The 5,235-nt window shown below is 36.9% G+C and overlaps 1 non-coding gene across 1 annotated transcript; it reads left to right on the top strand.

The window, feature by feature from the left end:
* Positions 1-3,332: 3,332 nt before the first annotated feature.
* trnal-uaa lies at positions 3,333-3,415 on the top strand. Its single transcript has one exon. It is a non-coding gene; the product is annotated as a tRNA-Leu (tRNA).
* Positions 3,416-5,235: the final 1,820 nt, after the last annotated feature.

The raw sequence follows: 5,235 nt of genomic DNA, 5'->3' as shown, positions 1-5,235 counted from the left end.
CCATTTATGAGTTAAGATTCAAGGTTTTTCTGGGAAAGAAAAACATAATTACGCTGCACAAATAATTATGTTTAGACTATATTCAAAGGCTACTAGCTAGCTAACATTACTAGCTAACTTGGCTAACGATAACAGATGAGACAGTTAATTAGGGTCACATAGTAATAGTTACATGCACACAATTATGTAATTATTCGCTGATAGTCAGAATAATATAATAGTTAGATTAAAAAGTTTACATGTTTTGCCTATTCCTATTTACATGGACACATCTGACATCAGGCTACCTGATCTGATGGGATTCTTGATAAATGCAGGATGAGCGGGTTCTTCGTCCAGCACCAGAGCCGCCATCGATGCTGGCGGATCCGCGAGCTGAGCAGGTTCTTCGCCCCGCACCAGAGCCGCCCTCGATGCTGGCGAATCCGCTGGATGAGCGGGTTCTTCATCCCGCACCAGATGCTAGATGCCCACCCGGACCCTCCCCTATAGAGTCAGGTTTTGCGGTCGGAGTCCGCACCTTTGGGAGGGGTACTGTCACGCACTGACCACAGAGAGCCTTTTTATTCTCTATTTTGGTTAGGTCGGGGTTTGACTAGGGTGGGTAATCTAGGTTGTTTATTTCTATGTTAGCCTGGTATGGATCCCAATCAGAGGCAGCTGTTTATTGTTGTCTCGGATTGGGGATCATATTTAGGCAGCCATTTCCATATTGTGTTTTGTGGGATCTTGGTTTTGTGTAGTTGCCTGTGAGCACTCCATTGTCTTCACATTTTGTTCATTCTTTATTGTTTTGTGCATTTTCAGTTAATAAACATGTGGAAACCATATCACGCTGGACCTTGGTCCGATAATTCTTACGACGAACGTGACAGTTGATGCTGTTAGAACTCTGTATAATGGTGGCAATAGCTGTATCAAAATCTGTCATTGAACATCCTCAAGGTAACATTTGCAAAGGAACACGACAAGGTTGTCCAATCAAACTTTTTATTTATTTTTGTTAGTATCTCAAATCTTATGCTCATTAATTTATCAAAGTCAATTTGAAGGCATTACATTCCAGGCCAGAGAGATCAAGATATCCCAACTGGTGGATGACAATTCACTTTTTTTGAAAAATGTGTTACAAGCTCGATTAGCATTGGATATAGTGAAGCAGTTCTCCAAAATCTCAGGTTTGGTACTACATCTTTCCAAATGTGAGATGTTTGTTCTGATAGGAGCTGTCAATCCAGCAAATTGTAACACCTCAAAAAAATATACTGTAACCTAGCTCGGTGTAAAGATCACCAAACATCTTAAGGCTGTGAATAATCTTAATTTGAACCCTGTAACGGAATCTGTCAAAAAAAATGATCCTCATGGTTAGTTAGGGATTTAAGTCTTCATGGAATAGTGATTTAATCCAAAGCTGAGGGGCTATCTTGTGCATCCTCTTTTTTTCATCTTTGACATTCCCATATCCACTTGCTGTACCTTAGATAGATTATTGTACAACTTCATATGGATAAACAAACCACATAAGATCACATTAGATTTTTATCTTATCACCAACAGGGTTTGTGATGCCGGTCTAAATGTCTTAGACTTCACTCTCTTTAATCAGATATCAAAAGTCAACTGCGTTCAAAGGTACTTTAAAAATCCTCATAGTTTCTGAAATTTTGTACCTCATTTTGTTTTTCAGAAACTCGGAGGGCTTAATTTTTTACTACAATGTCCATATATTGTGGGAAAACTTCCTGTGAAATAGGCAGCTTTTCACAAGCAGGCTTTAATGTGCTGGGCTTTGCTATATAAACAACGTTTCACCTCATAAATGTTCATATGGAATAATGGGTCGATTTTAGATAGAAAAAATATGTTATTTTACCTTAACTTGTTTTCGAAAAACATTATCCTTGTCAGCCAATTAGTTAGTATTGGTGGGAATCTATTGACGCGGAGAGAATTCATGGAAAGAAACAACTTTGAGGTTTCAAGTAATCAGTGTGACACCGTTATAAAAGCTATACCTAGTGGGATAAAACCTTTACTTCAGAATAATGCATATTTTGGAATATCTCCTATTGTAAGCGATATCCAGGTGAATGGCATACATTGCTTTACTAGATAAGAAATTCAACAATCATTATTTAAGGGATATTTTCTACCGGAAGTCTATTCCCTCTGCGATATTTTGTTGGGCTTCATCTGGCGCCGTGCCTGGCTCACTCCACACAAAGTTATGGTGACCAATAAAGTAAAGGAGATTTCCTTTAAGATTATCCTTAGATTCTATCTGTGAAATAGCTTGATTTCGAAATATGGTACCAGTAAATGCAGTTTTTGTGAACTAGAAACGGAATCTATTGGGGTGTCAGATAGCCTGGTGGTTAGAGCATTGGGCCACTAACTGAAAATTTGCTGGATTGAAACCCTGAGCTGACAATGTAAAAATCTGTCATTTCGCCCCTGAACCCTGTCATTTTAAAATAAGAATTTGTTCTTAACTGACTTGCCTAGTTAAATAAAAGTTAAAGAAATAAGAAATAAAAACACTTCTTCTGTCATTGTTTACATAGTGTTCTGGACTGATGTAATACTATATCTTTGCAACAAAATCCATACAACCATGGAAATATCAAAGTTTAACATATTATTTTACTACACTGATTCCACAATTGAACGTATGTTATTGCATCTCTTTGTTTTATTAGGAAAATGTTTCATACACAAATCAACATTTATGAAGAAAAAGCCCCTTTTCGTAATTTGTTATCTGATTTGGAAAACTATTTAGACTCATTAAAACGTATACAAAACAAAATGTCAAACATGTATTCACTACATGTCTGTATTTGAATTGATATGTGGATTTGTATTATTATTAGATTTTTTTCTCTTAATGTTACTGTTTAATATATCATTTTTTTAACTAAAAAAACAAGTAACTTGTTAAACTAACAAGAGATTGCATAGCATCTCAGCATCAGCATCAATTTCCCGATAAACAGGCAAAGCGCGCAGTACTCTCAGTTGAGAGAATACAGTTCATTTTAGGTATACTAAAATTATGTATTAGTATATAGTAGGTAGTATATGACGTTACTTATTAAGAATGTATTATATAGTATGTTAGTATGGGTATTCTAACACAACTAGGGTATTTTAATAGGCGTATGCTTACTTCGTTTTTGACCTTGACGATTAAGATAAGCAAAGTAAGGTGTTTACATTTAATATGGAATTATTACTGTGCATTTTGGCGTACATGCAACTATCGCCGTTGTAGAAATTGTTCAGTCTCAGGTTTATAAATCAAAATGTCATGACAAGTAGTTGTACATACCAGGATGGCCGAGTGGTTAAGGCGTTGGACTTAAGATCCAATGGACATGTGTCCGCGTGGGTTCGAACCCCACTCCTGGTAGAATATTTTTCTCAAGGAATTCCGTGAAATTAGAACCACTTCCATCTTTCATGAATACAAACATATGCGGCATTGTTATTCAATTGAAGGGTTTGTATTGTAGGCCGATGCTCTACCCAACCGTAGTGTATTGCTTTTAACATGCTGCATTCAGTTTGTAGCAATAAACGAAACTAGAATGTTGCAACGTTATCCGGCACCATTATCAGTGTGCTAGATCGCAAAATCATGTCTGATAATAGGGCTACTATTATTGTAACACCTTTATGTCATATAAGAAGCAGTTTAATATATTGTATTACTGTTTATTTCTCGTTTTTGTCAAATGATAAAGCGTATATGGCTACCTCCTACTGGCCAATGTAATGTATTGTCTTGATTAACTACGATATAATAATGTTGTAATAACAATGAGTTATGTTCACAAAAAAATGTGTAGAGTGTACTTATTGTTGAAATACGCAACGTGCACTTGACTATTACTATTTTACTCCTGAGCTTCATTCATGCCACACCTTCATACTCAGTGCCTCTTTGCTTGACATCATGGGAAAATCTAAAGAAATCAGCCAAGACCTCAGAAAAGAAGTGTAGACTTCCACAAGTCTGATTCATCCTTGATAGCAATTTCCAACTGCCTGAAGGTATTCATGCCACATCTGTGTTTAGAATAAAGTTATTTCATTTTTTCGTCAGTGATTAAATGACAGGGCAATGTCCTCTTTTGGACACAAGGGGTCATTAGAACTCTTTATGAGTAGGCCTGCAATACATGCCCATTCAAACACATAATTTTCAGGCCAAGGGCACAACATAAATTACATTACAAGAATTAAAGCAGTATTATATATCTCAGACAGAAAATACTTTATGATAGGTTTCCATATATCTATGTAATTACACAGTAATAAAATAATTGTAAACATTGTATTAACTAGTAGCTTTGTAAATACATGGCATTATGTAAAACATATTGCAAGACCTGATACAGATACTGCTGCCGGTGTAGTCAACATTTAATATCAAATGTTGACTAATTTCATGCATGTTTTAGCATGTAGCCTAATGGTGACATGTCAGCTGCCTATAGCCTATGTGGCCCATCATGAGTTGACATTTGGCCTGTGGTTCTTTTCCCCACAAATAAGCTCTCCTTCCGAACCTGACCGATAAACCAGTTGGTCTTACATTCCATCTTCTTTTTGGAGTCCTCCTCTTTGGTCGGCTCACTTTACCTGTGCTGTTCCCTGAAAACAGCACGAGGGCCCTGTGGAGCACTAATTTGTACAATGATCCGGACAACAGCCTACAATGGAAGATCTACATCTCTGCGTCACTAAAGCCACTGGGGTCCAGGCAGAGACTGTTTTTCAGATTTCCATTTCCATTTTAGATTTCCAAGTGTTGGCTTGTGCCCTTTAATATCAATTAGATACAGTTGTAGTCGGGAGTTTACATACACTTAGGTTGGAATCATTAACACTAGTTTTTTAACCACTCCACAAATTTCTCCACAAACTATCGTTTTGGCAAGTCGGTTAGGACTACTAACCGTGCATGACACAAGTAATGCATGACACAAGTAATTTTCCCAACAATTGTTTACAGACACATTATTTCACTTACAGTGAATTATATTACAATTCCAGTGGGTCAGAAGTTTGCATACAGTACGTTGACTGTGCCTTTAAACAGCTTGGAAAATGGTCGTAAATGATGTCATAGCTTTAGAAGCTTCTGATAGGCTAATTGACATAATTTGAGTCAATTGGAGGTGTACCTGTGGATGTATTTCAAGGTCTACCTTCATACTCAGTGCC

This window comes from Oncorhynchus tshawytscha, linkage group LG05 (genome assembly GCF_018296145.1).
Source record: "Oncorhynchus tshawytscha isolate Ot180627B linkage group LG05, Otsh_v2.0, whole genome shotgun sequence".
Taxonomy (NCBI): domain Eukaryota; kingdom Metazoa; phylum Chordata; class Actinopteri; order Salmoniformes; family Salmonidae; genus Oncorhynchus; species Oncorhynchus tshawytscha.
The sequence above is the reverse complement of the archived record's forward strand: the minus strand, read 5'-3'. Positions and strand labels throughout refer to the sequence as shown.